The sequence below is a fragment of the Euprymna scolopes genome, unplaced genomic scaffold, assembly GCF_053919585.1.
Source record: "Euprymna scolopes isolate OS-2025 unplaced genomic scaffold, ASM5391958v1 sca74, whole genome shotgun sequence".
NCBI classification, from domain to species: domain Eukaryota; kingdom Metazoa; phylum Mollusca; class Cephalopoda; order Sepiida; family Sepiolidae; genus Euprymna; species Euprymna scolopes.
Window position 1 is genome coordinate 5001 of NW_027633813.1, and position 20807 is coordinate 25807.

General features: G+C 34.9%; 1 long non-coding RNA gene across 1 annotated transcript in view; it reads right to left on the bottom strand.

The window, feature by feature from the left end:
• Positions 1-900: 900 nt before the first annotated feature.
• LOC145276147 (uncharacterized) overlaps positions 901-20807 on the bottom strand; it is an 86064-nt gene continuing 66157 nt past the window's right edge. The window contains exon 3 of the long non-coding RNA XR_013867858.1: positions 901-997. This is a non-coding gene — a long non-coding RNA (uncharacterized LOC145276147). The remainder of the gene's footprint in view (positions 998-20807) is intronic.

A 20807-nucleotide genomic window follows, 5' to 3' on the forward strand; every position in this document is an offset into this window, starting at 1 on the left:
GGGACTAATGGACACACGGAAGCACAGACACCACTGAAAACATAGGTCCCTCTCCGATAAGTCGGAGACCAAAAACCCTTTAGACATTTTCAAAGGCTTGATCTTTAGTCAAATTAGGATTTGTGAATTTAAGGGTTTTCTCAGTCTTATACAAGAATACAATTTGATTTTTTATGTCTGGTTTTAAAATAATTTTTAAATATATAAAAAATGGATTGTGAGGAAGATAGAAGACAATAAAATCAAAGACTAGTAATAAAAATGATGCTTAGTTATTATTGAAATCGTTTGGCAAATTAGTTGTTACATTTCTCTTCCACTGACAAAATATGAGAAAGACAGTGAAAAATTTACAACTTTAAAATGGAAGTTTATCTTTGTAGAAATTCAATAGATTTTTATATTGCATAATAGTAATAATAATAGACACCTTCAGGTAAATCACTCCTTATAAACAAAAATGAGATTCGTGTTTTTGGGTGATTTCATGTGATCAATCTAAAAAACTTAAAAGGAAGGAAAAACAAAATCAAATATTTAAGAATTTAGAGTATGGAATCATTTTTACATACATTTAACGTAAAATAAATTCCATTTCTGATACATCCTAACATTTGAAGGTAGTTAACCAAAATTCTTATTTTGTTCTGGGAGATAAATTGTCTACATTTATTGATTTTTACTTAATTGTAATAAATAAATGTCATTTTCAAAAACTGTAACAATTCAATTAAACTGAAATAAAAATACAACTTTGCACTTCATTAGGGATTGGACGATTTCATTTGTTAAAATGAGCATGAGAGATTGATAACATATACAAACGAAGCTAAGTTAATAATTATTTTAATAACTTACATTACAAACTGACAGAATACATCAAAATATACAATTACTTACATATTTTATGATTTCCTTTAATAGGGAACTTTATGAATAGTTCCAGAGGATTTTCACATATGAAAACAAAAGGACACCCAGATTCACCATCAGGAAACTTAAAAAAAAAAAAAAAAAAGAAAAAGAAAAAAAAAAAAGGATTTTAAAATAAAGTATTCAAATTATCATAAAACTATCAGAAGTTATTAATATTTAAAAAGAAAAGAATCCACTCCCTACCCAATTTCCCAATGCCATCACCCTTTGCTTTGTCCTGGATATTATAAAAAGAAAACTTGACACCTCAGAGTGAGCTTGATCTGATCCTTGCTTTAGTAATAATAAAAAAAAAATGCTCTATTGAGCTGGCCCCTGTCCTTTCCAAACTCTAAAACAAATGCCTTGCTGAATCTTGCTTTCTCTGACAGCTGGAAAACTGCCATTGAGTTACCAGTGTTCAAGAATTCTAGTAAAAGAACTGGCTTGAAAATTATCATTCCATCAGTTTCCTCCCACTCTATACTAAAATTTTTTGTGTCATTAATGAATCTAGCGATAGCCCACCACTCCATAATTGCAAAACTTCTTTTCATCTGGCAGTAAGCAAACCTGTTTCTACCATGTATATCCTAACAGTGCAGGTGAAGCATTGCAATTGCAGAATATAAGACAAATTCAAAGTGGATAACTTACATTTAAGGAAAATTTGAGACGCTGAATTCTTGTGGAACTTTTTGCTTCAACTGTGATAAATCAATAATTTTTTTGCCCTTATGAAAACATTTAAATAAGATATTTTTTGTACATAAAAGTTTATTACAATTTATCAACTGGTTTATAATATTAATTTTTAATAAAATGATTAGGAATGTTAATTAACCAGTGGAAACTCACTTGGAATAATTTACGTGACTGAAATAGGAATTCCTCTAAAAATAACAGTCAGCCCATGCATGAACAGGTTTTAAAAGTTATTACGATAAACATTTTTTGCATTTAAATTTAATAAACATTTGTTTATAGGAATCAGTAAATGATTAGTTAAAAAAGTAATAAATTTCTTAGATTGTAGCTGATTTAAGCTTCAAAAGAAGGTCAGGGATTAAACTATTAAATGTTGTGCATATGTCATATATTCAGCAACTGTGCCAGTGATGCTAATGCAATAACACAATATATCCAAAGCATTCAAAAAAAGTGTAGCATGAAGGTCTTCTCATGAAAATTAAATTGTACAGTATTACTGAATGAATATAATCAGATGCTTCCTTAGCAAAAGAAAAAAAAAAAACAAGTTATCCTTGATGGCCGCCCATTTAATCATCATAATATTAATGTGGATGATTAGGTGTTAGTTCTTGGACCTGTATTATTCCTGATTTTCATAAATGAACTTTGATGAAACTGCATCATAGATGGGTCTATTTGCTGATGACACTATGTTCTATTCTCAACATGTTTCTTTTCAGAACACAATTGAATTATGATACTTAATGTCTATATGTTTAATTTTTATGTAAGTGATTATGTAAAAAATAATTTCATAAAATCAACAGTTGGCTCTTTGGTAAGCCAGGGCACATTCCAACTAAATGTTTCTGTTTGTTTAGAGCAAAATGGAACTATGATACTTAATTTTTGCATTTAAAACATTAAGTGAAACCATTATCTTGAACTGAAAGGCATATTTAATTTCAGAAGAGTTTCCGATGGGTAACTATTCTATACAAGTTCTAAAGATGAAGAATTTTCAGTGGGTAGCTGTTCTGTACAGGTCCTGGACTTTATAATTTTTCAGTCAAAGAGAAAAAGATCCTTCTTCTGTTGACACGAAAAAATTATGTGCTGGAATATTCAATGCCAATTTTTATGGAGCAATACTGGTTTCTGATTTGCTGATAGCAGAATGCGGTTCAATTTGATTTGTCAGTTCCTATTGGCATTGTTTATAAATAGAATCTCCCAACTTTCGCGGATCATACTCATTATACATAAAAAATATTGCAATACCCCCTATTTTTTTATATAATGGGAAAGTCCTTTCAGTTCATGTTTAATTCTGTTCAAAAACATATATTCAAATATGTAAAACAAAGTTACAGCATGTAAAATAAAACAGAAAAGTCATTTAGATCTTAAAATTTGAGCATGAAAAAGGGAAGCCATTTTTTTTATTTTGTTCAAATGTCAAAGAAAAATATGTATGTAAAAAAAAGAAGAGAAATAAAAGAAATTGATTTTTATTTTTACCTTGAAAAGGTGAGCATGTGAAACTAAAGCCAATTATGCATTTCTGTTCTAAAATACATATATATATATACACACACACACATGTATGTATATATATATATATACACACATGTTTGTGTGTGTGTGTGTGTATATATATATATACATACACATGTTTATGCATAATATATATATATATATATACACACACATGTATGTATATATACATATATATAAGCGAGTTAAGACAGATTAAAATCCGATGAAAAATCCTGATAGATATTACTAGAGGTAATACTTTCAGGGTGATCCTAGCCAAAAAGGAAAAGCTCAATATAGAGCAATATATAAATTTAGTTATTAAAATTAAATTCTGAAAAGCAAAATATTGACACATATTCGAGTTAAGAATTTATTGTTTGACAAATGGAATATATAGAAGGCGTTATATTAATTTCCTTAATCCATGGATTTTCAATAATGGCTCATATCATCAGAGGAAATGAAATGCGGTTAGCAAAATGTTCAGCTATGAAAAGGCACGTATTTGGCTTTTCAGCACAAATATTGAAAATATTTATTGGAAAAGGGAATTTCATACAACCTGGGCAGTCCATTATTGGAAGGAGTATAATGTCCCCCAGGGTTTTATTTCCAAGTAGGCAGAATATTGGTCCAGGGGAGAAGGCAGTAATCCCATATAACAAAGATGCGTGGTTGCTCCTTATTGATATTCCGAAAGGTATACGGGGTGGCCGTATTCGTTGGTGTTTTGAATACGTTATGGTATATTTAATCCAGATTCATTTTTGGTGTTGGCACAGTATATCAGATATTGGATGGATATACCAATCCATTGCATATATTCCCATGGGTGCTGGAATTATATATGCATGTCTATGGTGCAATGGACTTCGAAAATCAATGGTCTAGGTAGCAAAATTTTCCTAGAGATGATTTTTAGAAGTGATGTGTTGGAGATTAATACTTGGTGAACTATCGGTCAGCTTTCTTGTTGACAAGGGGTGAGGGAAGCCTTTTAGATGAAGGAACGAGGAGGATGGGGGTGAGGTTCAAAGGGTAAGGAAAGAAGAGGGAGGGTTGATTTGGGCTAGAAAGCATGTGCTTAATGGAATTTCTACGGGCGGGGGGGGGGGGTTGTATGTTAGTATGTGTTGACCTCTTAATTTTAGGTTCAAATGGGAAATTTATATTCTTGTGATTTTTTGATGGGAGTGTGTATGAGATGAGGTAGATGTGTTGTTTTTGCTGTGTATGTGGGTGAGTAGGTGAAGTGGAAATGGAGAGAGTCAGGGTCTAAAGTTTTAAAATGTTTGGGGGATTGTTTATTTAAGTGGGTTCTAGATTGGGTGTTTTTAATTATGGGGGTATATTTAAAAGTTATGGGGGTTGGACTAGAATATATGTGTCTATATTTTGATTTTCAGAATTTAATTTTAACAACTAAATTTGTACATATTATATATATATATATATATATATATATATATATATATATATATATATATATATATATATATAATATGTACTGCAAAAAAAAAAAGAAGTTTTTTTTTGTCAAGTAAAATTATAACAAAGCAAAAGGAGAAAATAGGATTGTCTAATTTTCGGTATAATAGAAAGAGTATTATGCACAAAGTAACAAAAGTCAATTCATGCTTGTCTTTAAATAATCATGTAAAAAAAAAAAAAAAAAATGTTTTCAGAAAAGTGATTTTTATTTATTTGTTGGTCTCCAACAAAAGGAGGACCTGTAAATTCACCCTTTGTCTGTCGTCTGTCCGCACTTTTCTCAATGACTACGCGTTGGAATTTTTTGAAATTTTACACAAACATGAGTAAAAAAGTAACAGAACATTTTCTGGATAAACTCCGGTTACCCCCCCCCCCCCAGGGGTGCCTTTCGGGTTAAAATGGCTAAAATTGACACTTTTGTGCTTATTAAAAAAATTTATCCCTTGGATTTTTATAAAACTTTCTGAAAAGTTGTAATTAACTGATTTCTATATAATTTTGTTTGTCTTTACGATAACTCTTGAGGGTGTCCCAGGGCTTCCATTTTTGAGACTATTTTACCATATTTGTCCCAAATTTTCTGTCTATTTAGCAGTTTTGCATGGTGCAGAACTCAAATTTAAATATGGGAATTTTGGGGCTGAATGGAGGGAGGGGGGGGACAAATGATGGACTTAGTCATTTCTTTTTTTGCATGGTGCAGAAGTCAAAATTACATATGTTAAGGCCTAAAACTGTACCATTTGTTCATTTTCACTAGGATTTGACATCCCCTGGGGACTTTTGGAGCTAAATAGGAGGGGGGGCTGAACTTAGTCATTTGTTTATGCCTCGTTCACTGTGCACTCACGGGGGATCATGCATGCTTCACTTGTTTTTTTTTTAATTTCAGATTCTGTGTCTGTATTCTTATTGATATCATTTTTGACTGGTGTAAAGCATTTCTTGCATTCCAAACTTTAATCGGATTTTATTAATGTACTTTGATTCATTTTAATAATTCTTTTTTCATGAGTAAATTGTATACCCAGAAACCATGATATTTTGCCAAGATCAGTTAGTTTGAATTTTTTATTTAATCTGTTCTTAACATTGGTTAATATTATGTCACAATTTGATGCGATTAAAATGTCATCGACACATAAAAGTAAAATCAGTAATTTACCGTCTTTGTTTTGGGAATACAAATGGGTGCACTAGGCATTGAATTGTTGTTCAATCATGAAATACTGTATTCCAGATTTGTTATGTTACCACACGCAATTTTCATAAAAATTTCAATCTATCGTTTGTTACTCCATTTGATGATTCGATTTGTAATAAAATTCTGATTGTCATTAAGTCAGTGGAAATGCAAGAAAAATTTCTATACTGGAAATCTGAGAGTATCCTTTAGCAACAAATCTCACATTGTACTGTTCAATGCCTAATGCTGTAGTCTTTTTTGTAAAGACCCATCAAGAAGAAATGACATGTTTATCTTTTGGGAGAGGCACTACTGAATAGGTATTATTTTCTGTTAAAACATTTATTTCACTTTCCATAACTATTTTCCATTGCTGACAATGTTCTGAATTGTTTCATTAAAACTTTTTGGCATATAGTCAATTTGATAGTCTTTCAAATTGGCGGCCACAAAAATTGGGTAACATTCTGATGAATTTTTTACTTTAACATCGGCATCATCGTTGTCATTATTATTAATACTCTTGTCCTTGTCAATGGCAACTTCATTGTCGTCATTTGTTTTATGAATTTGATAAAATAATTATTCATCATCTTCATATGATAGATTTTTGTCTTTGAAATTAAATGTGTCTAAATTTTAAAAATCGGATTCTTTTTATTTTGTTTTCATCTGGAAAAAATACTAAGTAGGCTGGGCTGTTTTTATCATAACCAAGAAATGCACCTCAACCAGTTTTAATATTTAATTTGAATTTTTATCTACTTGCTACTTCTACTGCGAAGCAAGCTGAACCAAATACATGCATTCTGCTTAAATTTGGCTTTCTGCTACAGAAAGCTTCATATGAAGTTCTTGCATATATGCAGGCATCATAAGTACATATGTCCAGAGGTATTTAGGAAATTTTGATTCACTGAGTAGACATCTTGCCATTTCAAAAAGTATTGTTCGATTGTTAGAACATCTTGACGGATAAAGCACTACTCAGAGTATCATGTAATTTGTTAGAAAACAGGTTGTTTGACAATTATTTCCATATTTTAGTGTTCACTGCAATTATTTTCATATTTTAATGTGTGAGTGCAATTATTTTCATATTTTAATGTATGAGTGCAATTATTTTCATATTTTAATGTATGAGTGCAATTATTTTCATATTTTAATGTATGAGTGCAATTATTTTCATATTTTAATGTATGAGTGCAATTATTTTCATATTTTAATGTATGAGTGCAATTATTTTCATATTTTAATGTACGAGTGCAATTATTTTCATATTTTAATGTATGAGTGCAATTATTTTCATATTTTAATGTATGAGTGCAATTATTTTCATATTTTAATGTACGAGTGCAATTATTTTCATATTTTAATGTATGAGTGCAATTATTTTCATATTTTAATGTATGAGTGCAATTATTTTCATATTTTAATGTACGAGTGCAATTATTTTCATATTTTAATGTATGAGTGCAATTATTTTCATATTTTAATGTATGAGTGCAATTATTTTCATATTTTAATGTACGAGTGCAATTATTTTCATATTTTAATGTACGAGTGCAATTATTTTCATATTTTAATGTACGAGTGCAATTATTTTCATATTTTAATGTATGAGTGCAATTATTTTCATATTTTAATGTATGAGTGCAATTATTTTCATATTTTAATGTATGAGTGCAATTATTTTCATATTTTAATGTGTGAGTGCAATTATTTCCATATTTTAGTGTTCAGTGCAATTATTATGTTAGTACAAGTTCAATTATTTCAATACTTTAATATATGAGTGCAGTTATTTCCATGTTTTAATGTAGGACTAAAATTATTTCAATTTTTATTGTATAAATAATTATGAGCGCATTTATTTAAATGTTTTAATATGAGTGAAATTATTTTAATGTAAGTTCTATTATTTCCATGTTTTAATGTATGAGTACAAATATTTTCATACTTTAGCGTGCAAGTGTAATTATTTTCATGTTTAAATAGAATAGAAGTAATTGTAAGGAAGAAATAGCGACAGCTAAGAGAGAATATACTGAAACACCAGAAAACGCATCGAAGCACAAAATTAGGCGCCCGTGATTTTTGGAAAATCTACAACAATGTAGTAAATAATGGGAAATCAACAATTCCTCCACCATACAACAATCATGAGGTTGTTTGCATGACAACCGAACAGGCTAACATGCTTGCAAGTCGGTTTGCCTCTAACTCCACTTTGGACCCAGCAAACCACTCCGATCTTGACTTTCCTGTGCGGACAGACACCACACTAGACGATCTGAAAATCACCCCTTCTCATGCATGATATAAAAACCTAGACACCTCTAAAGCATGTGGACCCAATCTCATTCCGGTTGTGCTATTAAAAAAATGCTCCGCTGACATTACTCCAGTCCTCTCTAAATTTTACAATAAATGCCTTAACGAATCTTGCTTTCCTCACTGTTGGAAAACTGCTTTTGTGGTATACCTGTTTACAAAAATTCTAGTGAAAGAATTAAATTATCGCCCCATTAGTCTCCCCCTGCTTTTCGTCCAAATATTTGAGTTCCTAATTAACCAAGCTCTAGTCCATCACCTTACAGCTGCTAAACTTCTGACCGACCAACAATATGGATTTAGGCAAGCTTGTTCTATAGCAGACATTCTAACTGATCTCATCAGAAACTTATATATCTCCTTGAAAGCAGCAATAAGAATAACTCACGGAATGGCAGATTTAATTACAACATTTTAATATAGGATTGAACTTATATCCATATTTTAATGTATGTGTGAAATTATTTTTATATTATAATGTATTAATATGAGTTCAATCATTTCAATGTTTTAATGTAATTATTTTAATCTTTAAATGTATAAGTGCAATTGTTACTATATATCAATTTGAGTGCAATTATTTTCATATTTCAATGTATGAGTTCAAATATTTCCACATTTTAATGTAGGAGTTCAATTAATTCCCTATTTTAATGCAGGAGGGAAATTATTTTAATGTGTGACAGCAATTATTTAATCGGTTAAATGTGCAAGTACAATTATTTCTTATTCTAATGTATGATACCATTTATTTCAATGTTTGAATATACAAGTGTAATTATTCTATTGTTTTAATGTACAAGTGCAATTATTTAAATGTTTTCAGGTAATTGCAATTATTTCCATATTTTTATATGGGGAAAATTGTCAATGTTTTATGTGAGTGACATTATTCTAATGTACAAGTGAAAATTATTCCCATAATTTAATGTACGTGTACAATCACTATGTTTTTATCTATGAATGCATATATTTCCATATATAATTATATAAGTGCAATCATTTTTATATTTTAATGTATGAATGCAATTATTTTTTTATGTTTTAATGTATGAATGCAATTATTCACTTTTTTATGTCTAAGTGAAAATTATTCCCATATTTTAATGTTTGAGTGCAATATTTTTTCTGTTTTTATGTACGAATGCAATCATTTCAATATATGAGCACAATTATTTTTGTTTTAATGTATGAATGCAGTTATATTTTCTTTCAATATATGAATGCAATTATTTTTTTAGTTTTAATGTATGAATGCAATTATTTTCATGTTTAATGTATGGATGTAATTATTTTTGTTTTAATGTATGACTGTAATCTATAAATATAAAAGCAAAAATGTTTGTATGTGTGTGTGTGCGTGCGTTTTCATGTATGTCTAAGAAAGGCTTTTTTCGAGAGCTGATTGGTCGCCTTACAACTTCTTAAAACTTTTTATATCGCGCCTAAATGATAATATCTACGAGTTAACACCCGGGGTCGCCTGTCTATTTAATTTGCCTGACTTTGGAAAGATAAATATTCAACAATTTTCGATCGACACATGTGCATTAAGCTTTTCCATATAAAAAAAGAAATGAATAGACTCGTGTTAAATAAAACACTGTCTCACACTCAAAGTTGACGTCATTAACTTGTAAAAAACGGACACCTGTCGTTAAACATCGCATGTTTTTTTCCACACTTTATTATTTTCCAACTGCGCGTCAAGGCTTAGTTTTTTTTTAAAAACAAACACCAGGCCAACGATTTTTCTTTTCGTTTACACAAAAACACACACACCTACAAACACTTGGGCAACGCTGGGTACCCCCCCCTAGTCTATCTATATATGGAAAAGGCAAAATGTGTGTGAGTGTGTGTTTGTATGTCTGCTAAAAACTTTCGACAGACAGAACAAAAATTCACAAATTTGGTCTCATATGAAAGCCCCATCCTTTGCCCGACAAATATTGAAAAATTGGCCAAAAACGTTAATTTTTTCACTCTGAAATCAGCACTTTTCTACAGGGGGGAGGGTCAGCAAAAACCGTCGTAACCTGATTTTGTTTAAAGATTTTAAAAAATTACCTAATTTTGTGTACATCATGTTAGGTCATTTGGTTAGAGCACTGGGTCATTATCTAAAGGTTTTGGGTTCGAATCATGGTGTGAGATGTCTTTTTTTTTTCAATTTTTTAAATTTTAATATTGAAGCAGGGTTATTTAAGCCATTTTTCACGTAACGTTCATTTTTCTGTTTTTTTTTTACTTCGCTTATTCTTAGGTTTTCATTAACACCCCCAACCACCCAAAAACACCCGGGCAACGCCAGGTACCTACCGGTTTTTAAAATTTTAATATTGAAACAGGCTTATTTAAGCAATTTTTCACGTTTTTTTGGGGGGAGGGGGTTATTTTTCAGATTTTTTAAAGAAGATTTAACGTTTGTTTTTCTGTTTTCTTTTTGTTTTTCCGATTTTTACATTTAACATCGTTTGTTTGCCTTACGTTAGTTTTTTTTTTGTTTTTTAAAAATTTTAAGTTTTAACTTTTTTTTATATAATATTTAATTTTTATTTAATATTTAAAAATATTTACTTCGCTTATTCTTATGTTTTGATTACTCCCCCAACCTCCGCTTTATTTTTCAGAAGTTTTAACGTTCGTTTTTCTGTTTTCTTTTTTTGTTTTTTTAGTTTAGTTTTTTTTACTTCGCTTATTCTTATGTTTTGATTAACACCCCACCCCCGTCCGAGCACACACACCTCCAAACACTCGGTACCCCCCCCTGCTAGTCTATATATATAAAAGCGAAAATGTATGTATGTATGTGTGTATGTTTGTGTGTCTGCTAAAAACTTTTGACAGACATGAAAAAAATACACAAACTCGGTATCATATCGAAGCCTCATCCTTTGCTCGAAAAATATTGAAAAAATTGGCCAAAAACGTTCATTTTTTTCACCACGAAATCAACAATTTTTGACAGGGGGGGGGGTCAACAAAAACGGTCTTCTCGTGATGAGCGGTTCTACGCATGTGCCAGATGACGTCATGACCTGATTTACTTTAAATAGTTGAAAAACTGAACAAATTTAATGTACATTGCGTTAGGTCAGTTGATTAGCGCGTTGGTTCATTATCTAAGCGTTTTGAGTTCGAATCGTGGTGTGAGATGTCTTTTTTTTTTTTGATTTTTTAAATTCAAATATTGAACCAGTGTTATTTAAGCCATTTTTCACGTAACGTTCGTTTTTCCGTTTTTTTTTTTTACTTCGCTTATATACCTCTGACCACACAAACACCCGGGTACCCACCGATTTTTTTAATTTTAATATCGAAACAGGCTTATTCAAGCCATTTTTCGTGTGTTCGTTTTTCTGTTTTCATCGTTCGTTTGCCATACGTTAGTTTTTTTTTTACGATGTTTTGATTACCCCCCACCCCCCGCTTAATTAAAACGTTTTCTTTTTTTACTTCACTTAAAACAAACAAATCTGGTCATTGACATCATCCTTGTTGTCGTAACGCCCGACGACTTCCGTGCATGTACCTGTCAATTTGGTTCTTACTTAAATAAATTCAAACATTTTTCACTAACTCATTCTGGCTGGCCGATTTTATTTTCAAACTTCGCCTCGATCCTAACCCCCCCCCCCCGGTTTCTTTTTTATTTAACACCACACGCACCTACAAACACCCGGGCAACGCCGGGTACCCCCGCTAGTCTATATATATAAAAGGCAAAATGTGTGTAACAATTTCGTGTATGTCTGGCAAAGGCTTTTCTCACACACGGTCCCGGGTTCGTTACTATCGCTTAAAACTGTTTATATAGGTCCTATATAATAATATCTAGGAATTAGGAAAGCTTGTAGCGTATAGATTTATTTACGTCAACATTTACAAAATGATTGCTATTTTGGCTTCTCGCGTGTTGATTGGGCTTTTTAGCATAAATAAAGTGAAACTAAACTCAAACGGACGTTTTCGGCATTGCGCCGGGAAAAACGTCCAGAAGCAATCAGCTTTGATCAATCTTGTATATCAGACAGTTGCTATTCAATCTGGACAATTGGGAGCTGCTTTCCCCTCCCCAACATCTGTTGGGGAAAAAAACAGTCAAATTTCGTTAAACAAACCCAAACGCTGTGTGACTTCTATTTGACCTTCTTAATTAGGTCAAATGGAATCAGCAGAGTTTACTTTTATTGCGCACGCCTGTTTTTATAGTTAAATAAATAAATTCAAACCTGTATATGTTGTATGTCGCGGTGGCCTAATGGTTAACATCGCACTTTTTTTTTTTTCGCACATTAATTTCCAACTGAAGGGTACAGGTCCGATCCTCATACATTCACCTACCAAAACCTCAAGACACCCGGGCATCGCCGGGTACCCCCCGCTAGTCTATATATATAAAAGCGAAAATGTATGTGTGTGTGTGTGTGTTTGAGTATATATATTCGTGTGTCTGCTAAAAACTTTCGACACACGCGACGAAAATTCACAAACTCGGTATCATATCGAAACCCCATCTTTCGCTTGAAAAATATCGAAAAATTGGCCAAAAACTTTAACTTTTTCACCCCGAAATCGATAATTTTCCATAGGCGGGGAGGGGGGTTTGGGGGTCAACAAAAACGGGTTTCTCGTAACGATGCCCGATTCTACGCATGCGTCAGATGAAGTCATGATCTGATTTACTTTAAATAGTTGAAAAACCAAACTCCGTCGCTTTAGCGCAGTTGGTTAGCCTGTTTATTCATTATCTAAACGTTTTGGGTTCGAATCGTGGTGTGAGATTTTTTTTTTTTTTTCGATTTTTTAAATTTAAATATTGAACCCTGTATTATTTAAGCCATTTTTCACGTAATGTTCGTTTTCCTGTTTTTTTTGTTTTTTTTTTTTTTACTTTGCTTATTCTTAGCGACATCCGGGTATCCACCGATTTTTTTAATTTTGATATCGAAACAGGCTTATTTAAGCCATTTTTCACGTGTTCGTTTGCCTTACATTAGATTTTTTTGTGTTTTTTTTAATGTTTTGATTTTTATTCATTTGACTGGAAAGTTCTTAAGATAAAAAGATGTACCTAAATCAGATTGGAGATTACATCGGCGGAAACGTGGTGAACTTGCAAAAATGACATCCTAGATAAGAATAGTAGTTGGAATAATGCAAAATATTTCAAATTATTATTGTCTTTAAAATTCCGAAAGCTATTTTAAAACATATTGGACATTCTTCACAAGAGCACAACCCCCCACCCCAAATACAGGTGTGCAACAACCTCTTTCAATCTATCTATATATCTATAAAAGTGAAAGTGTCTGTCTGTGTGTGTGTCTGTGTGTGTACATTTCCCTACAATAACTGTCAATTTTTATCTACAGACTCGAAATTTGATATACAGGGTAATGAAATTTGGGAAAATCTTTGTAATCAGTTGTCGGCCAGAAATTTGGCTGTTATGGGGTCAAAGTTCAACGATTTGACCTTTGAGAACTCTACCAAACTTCTCCGCCAATTTTGGGTCTAAACGCTTGAAATTTTAGATATAGGTTCCTTGGACATGGATCTAACTTGATTTGAGCCCAAAACAATAAATATTAAGGGGTCATAATAGGGGTCAAAGTTTAAAAAAATTGACCTTTTTTTTTTTGCTCAACATACACCTCAAAACACCCGGGCAACACCGGGCTGAAATGCTAGTATATATATATATATATATATATATATATATATATATATATATATATATAAAAGCGAAAATGTATGTATGTATGTATGTATGTAAAAGATAGATAGATCTCAAGTAACATCTGTACATCGTTGTATTAAAGTGACAAGCGCTTGTACGACACGAGTGCCACTCTCTAAGTCTCAGCAACAATAACCCAATGACAAGCCATTGCAAGATGACTAGTAATTGCTTTGACCGCAGATTTCTTGTAGGAGTTGTCCTCTCCTAGAAGGATTGCCTTGTGGGTTAAGGTTTTTGAACCAAAGACTAAGGGTGAGGTAACCCTGACAGAAACCTCCAGAGGAGCTTAGGCCCTGTTGACTGAGGCATTCATGACCCACCGGCGTGTGGACCATGCTCTGGTGCCCAGTTACCTAAGCCCCAGTCATGGGTAAATGACATTAGCGGGGTAGAAGGAGCTCCTGTAAGCCGTAGTGGAGGCAATCCTTCTAGGAGAGGACAACTCCTACAAGAAATCTGCGGTCAAAGCAATTACTAGTCATCTTGCAATGGCTTGTCACTGGGTTATTGTTGCTGAGACTTAGAGAGTGGCACTCGTGTCGTACAAGCGCTTGTCACTTTAATACAACGATGTACAGATGTTACTTGAGATCTATCTATCTTTAATCTTTTACTATCTTATCCTCATCTGTCGTTTATTTCTATTACAAGTCCTATGGCGATGGAGGAGTGGCAACGTGTACAGACTTGACCAGTTGGAGGTACACAGTCACAAATCTACACAGAGGCGACAGGTACCCTATCTTAACATCGTTATTGTGCCTTCACATGACAGAGGCCAACTCTGGTGGGGGTTCTGTGACTGAGCAGCCCTATTCAGAGAGAGCACTGCTCACCCAATGTCTTGGGAAATTGCTAGAAAAGGTGCACTACAAATTGTCTGTCATACTATCATTGGTTAGTTTCCTGCGGCTAATGGTGGTTCATGTAAGCAGGAAGAAAACAAAAATGCATCTCCAAAAAGGAACAAAATTTAATTTATGCTGTTGGAATGTACACACTCTTCTTGATAAAGTATCATCCAACCGTCCAGAGCGCAGGACGGCGCTTGTAACTGCAGAGCTACGAAGACTTGATATAGATATTGCTGCTCTGTCAGAGACCCGTCTCTGGGGAGAAGATCGGATGACAGAGCTATCATCAGGCTATACTGTCTTCTGGATTGGTAAACCGGAGGATATCCGTAGAGATGGTGGAGTCAGTTTTGCGATTAAAACATCCTTAGTTGATACTATGGAATTTCCTTCCAGTATCTGTGATCGCATCATGAAACTTTGTGTTCCTCTTTCACATGGCAGATTCATCACTATTCATCAACCCTTCAAGCGAATGAGGATGACATCTTGTGTTTCTATGAGTCTCTGCGCTCTGTTGTTGCATCTACACCAATAAATGAAAAACTTGTTATTCTTGGTGATTTCAATGCCCGTGTTGGGAGAGACTATGAGACCTGGAGTCCTCTTGGCCGCTATGGTATCGGTACCATGAATGCTAATGGCCTTAAGCTACTAGAGCTGTGTTCAGAATTTAACCTCGCTATTTGTAACACTTTTTTTCGATGTAAACTGAAGCACAAAGCTACTTGGATACACCCACGTTCAAAGCATGGTCACCTAATTGACTTCATCATAACTCGGAAATGCGACCTTCGAGATGCATATACTGTTGGTGTCATGCGCAGTGCTGAATGTGACACCGATCACAAGTTGGTGAGAGGAAAGTTTAATTTACGAATCCGTAAGAAGGTTTGTCACAGTGGTGTTAAGGTGCCTAGCCGTATTGATGTCGCGAAGTTAAAGCTGCCTTAAGTTCAAAAGAGTATGGCGGAAAAGCTCGATAATCTTGCATTTGATGGCACATTGGTGAATTTTAAGACTCAAGTTTATTCTGCTGGTGCTGAAGTTCTTGACTTCAAGAAGGATAAGAACAAGGACTGGTTTAACGACAACAATCTTGAAATTAATCAGTTGCTGATGAATAAACAGACAATTTATGAATCTTTACTTTGTGGAAATCATTCTGATCATACAACTAAATTGCGACAATACAAAGAGGTCAAAGCCAAATTGCAACGTGAGCTAAGAAAAATGAAAACCAATGGTGGATGGATATAACGGAGCAGATCCAAAGGGCATTTGACACAAAAAATGCGAAGGAATTTTATGGACTGCTGCGCCGAGTGTTTGGTCCTGCTACCTCTTCAATATCACCCCTGATGTCGAAAGATGGTTCTGTGGTCATTAAGGATCCAGAGAATATCTTGAAGAGATGGCAGGAGCACTTTACTGATGTGTTTCACAATCCCTCAGCAGTGGATGCTGATGCAATTGATAGCCTGCCACAATGTGATACCATATTCAGAATGGATCGTTTGCCTAATCTGGTTGAGGTGCAGTTGGCTATCGCACAAATCAGCAGTGGAAAGGCACCTGGTTTGGATGGTGTTCCGGTGGAGCTTCTTAGGACTGGAGGTGCGAATATTGCTAATGCTATCCTTGGTTTTGTTGAGGAAATCTGGCAGGGTGCTCCTGTTCCACAGGATTGGATTGATGGTGTCTTGGTGACCCTGTTTAAGGGAAAGGGACAGAAGAATGTTTGTGACCACTACCGTGGGATTATGCTTTTGGAAGCTGTTGGAAAAGTTCTCGCACGACTTCTATTAAACAGGTTACTGGAGGATATTTGTCCTAATGCTATTCCGGAATCACAAAGTGGCTTTAGGTCTGGCAAAGGAACTACGGATATGATTTTTTCAGCCCGGCAAGTCCAGGAAAAATGCATTGAACAACAGATGCCACTGTATCAAGTGTTTGTTGATTTAACCAAAGCATTTGACACGATTAACAGGGATGCTCTGTGGCTAATCTTGGAGAAAGTAGGGTGTCCTCCAACCTTTGTTAGAATATTCAAGGAACTGCACAGGGACATGAAAGCTTGAGTCTCATTTAACGAAAAATTGTCTGATGAAATCCCTGTTGACAATGGTGTCAAACAAGGTGATATTCCTGCCCCTACTCTTTTCTCTATATATTTTGCTGCTCTGCTTGCTCATGCGTTTCGTGATTGCGATAGGGGTGTCATGTTAAAGTTTTGAACCACAGGTCGCATTTTTAATCTTAGAAGATTTAATGCCAGAACCAAGCTACATCATGTCTTGGTCAAGGAGTTACTGTATGCAGACGATGCTGTTTTTTTTTTTTTTTTTGTCACACACTGAGACTGATATGCAGCATATAATGAATAGCTTTGCTGACTCCTGCACTGCCTTTGGTCTGAGGATTAGTCTCTCTAAAACAAAGGTGATGTTCACTCCTGCACCGGGCCAATTATACGTGGAGCCAAACATCATGGTCTGTGGTGCTAGACTGGGTGTAGTTGATTCATTTGTGTACCTTGGTAGTTCTCTGTCAAGGGATGGCTGTCTTGACACTGAAATCCACAGGCGAATTCAGAAGGCATCTGTTGCTTTTGGAAGGTTGGAAAAGAGAGTGTGGTCTGATCGTGGCATCACAGACTGGACTAAGATCTGCGTTTACAAGACTTGTGTGCTGACCACATTGTTGTACTCATCGGAGACCTGGACATTGCATCAAAGGCACATTAAATGGCTTGAACGATTTCACCTAAAATGCTTGAGACGTATCTTAAACATCAAGTGGCAAGCACAAGTACCCGATACTGAAGTCCTCATGAGAGCATGTTGCTCTAGTGTTGAGAACTTTGTAATCAGATCTCACATGCGTTGGGTGGGTCACTTGGTTCGAATGAAAGATTGTAGGCTGCCAAAACAAATTTTTTACGGGGAGTTGGAAAATGGCAAGCGCCCTCAACACAAGCCTAGGAAGAGGTTCAGGGACTTTACAAAGAATAATTTGAAAGTCTTACAAATCGACATCGACACATGGGAAGAACTTACTCTGCAAAGGCCGAAGTGGAGAAAGCTTGTACGTGAGAGTTGTGACGCTCTAGAGAAAAGAAAGCAGGCCCACAGTAATCTGAAGCGAAAGCTTCGCAAAGGTTTTATTGATGGTCTCAACCATGACACACAGACCTGGAAGTGCGACACTTGTGAACAAGTGCTTCTGTCAAGAGCTGGCTACGTCAACCACCTTAAGTCGCACAAAACTCCTGTTCAGGTCAACTTTGCACCTATTAGTACAGACCGGATGATCTGTTTGACATGCAGTAAAGTTTGCAGGTCTACTGCTGGTCTGAAAAGACATGTGATTGTTCATAAGAATACCCTTCAACATCCAGAGGAAGTTAACTCGATGGAAATTGCTCAATTTGTATGTCACATCTGCTTCAGGATGTGCAAATCTGCGGCAGGGGTGCAGAGTCATCTGAGATGGCATGGACGGCAAGATTGGAAGAACTTAGTGTGACGGCTATCATCTGGAAAGATGCAGCAATCATCATGCATGTATGTATGTACGCTTTTCCTCGTTGTCCACAAAAGGCTTCTTTCAGAGAAGCGCTTGCTCGGTTCACAACTTTTTAAAACTTTTTATATCATCTATAAATTGTAATATCTCAGAGTTATCCACGGAACTCGCCTGTCTATTTAATTTTATTGACTTTCAAACGTAAATTTGACATTTCCCGCATCGGCACACGTTACATTCGGTTTTCGGTATAAAAAAAAAGCAAAACTCGACTCTAATCACAGGCCGAAAGCCAGTTGTCTCAAGAGAGCTAAGTAACGTTTGTTCAATGTCGACTTTGTCATATCAGACTGTAACTTTCATTTCGCTCCTAATAAACAGGGAGCGGGTTATTAAAAACAAACAAACCGATTTATTCACCTCATTCAAAACTGTGCCGCTTACTGCTGAATACCTATCACCGTCATGTCAATCAAAAACGCGCACCTGTTTTTTTTAACACTTTACTATTTTCCAACTGCGTGTCGTGAAGGCTTCGTTTTTTTTTCACATTTTTGGGTTTTTTTCACATACCCCGAAAAACACCCGGGCAATGCCGGGTACCCCTCGCTAGTCTATATATATAAAAGGCAAAATGTGTGTGACCATTTTGTGTATGTCTCGCAAAGGCTTTTCTCGCACACGCTCCCGGGTTCGTTACTATCGCTTACAACTGTTTATATAGGCCGTAGATAATAATATCTAGGATTTGAGAACACATGTAGCTTATAGATTTATTTACGTCGACTTTTACAAAATTATTGCTATTTTGGCTTCTCGCGTGTTGATTAGGCTTTTTCGTATAAAAAGCCAAACTAATTCAAAGCTAACAGCGTTCCTGGCAATCAACTTTGATCAATCTTGTATATCAGACAATTGCTATTCAATCTGGACAATTGGGAGCTGGTTTCCCCCTCCCCAACATCTGTTTGGGAAAAAAACAGTCCAATTTGGGTAAACAAACTCAACTGCTGCCTCGCAGTAAAAGTGAACTGCGTGACTTCTATTTGACCTTCTTAATTAGGTCAAATGGAAACTTTTATTGCGGACACATGTTTTTAATAGTTAAATAAATAAATTCAAATGTGTCTCCCCTCCCTTGTATGTCGCGGTGGCCTAATGGTTAACATTGCACTTTTTTTTTCACACTTTAATTTCCAACTTTGCCTCAAGGGTTCGAGTTCGATCCTCATACTCATCTAACAAAACTTTTTTATTATTTTACCCCCCCCCCGGAGTTTTGATTTACCTCAAAACACCCAGGCATCGCCGGGTACCCCCGCTAATCTATAAAGATAAAAGCAAAAATGTATGTATGTACGCTTTTCCTCAATGTCCACAAAAGGCTTCTTTCAGAGAAGCGCTCGCTCGCTTCGCAACTTCTTAAAACTTTTTATATCATCTATAAATTGTAATATCTCACAGTTAACAACGGAGCTCGCCTATCTATTTAATTTTAATGACTTTCAAACGTTAATTATTCGACATTTCCCGCATCGGCACGCGTTACATTCGGTTTTCGGTATAAACAAAAAGCGAAACTCGACTCTAATCACAGGCCCAGAGCCAGTGGTCTAACGTTTGGTCAATGTCGACTTCGTCATATCAGACAGTAGCTTTCATTTCGAGACGAGGGTGCGGGTTTTAAAAACAAACAAACCGATTTATTGACCTCATTAAAAACTGTCCCACACAAAATGCTAACTGCTGAATACCTATCGCCGTCACGTCAATCAAAAACGTTTTTTTTTCACACTTTACTATTTTCCAACGTTTTTTTTTCACACTTTACTATTTTCCAACTGCACGTCGTCAAGGCTTTTTTTTTCACGGGCACCTGTTTTTTTTCACACACACCTACAAACACCCGGGCAACACCGGGTACCCCTCGCTAGTATATATATAAAAGGCAAATGCGGCACGCACATTTTTGTATGTCCAAACAAGGCTTTTTTCGCCGACAGTCCCGGGGTCGTTACTATCGCTTAAAAGTGTTTATATACCCCCTAGATAATAATATCTATGATTTGGGAACACGTGTCGCGTCTAGATTTATTTACATCGACTTTTATAAGATTCGCGCTATTTCGCTGTGTTGCCTATTTGTCTGGCTTTTTAGTATAAATAAAGTGAAACTAAATTCAAACGTTGTGTGTTCTCGGCTTTCGCGCCGGAACGTCTAGAAAATAATCAGCTTTTGATCAATGCAGTGGAAACCTTATATCAGACAATTGATTTCATATGGGGAGTTGGTTTTCAATCCAACATCTTGGGGAAACTAAAGCAAAACAAAGTTCATTGCGGGATTTATGTTTGACCTAATTCACTTTTTAGTTAATTCATCATGTTTTTTTTTGGGTTCTTTTTTCCGCTTTCGCCTCAAGGATTCAAGTTCGAGCATCCCCCCTCAAACTTTTTTTGGTTTTTCAAACACCCTGGCACTGCCGGACTGTTGGTATTGCATCATGTT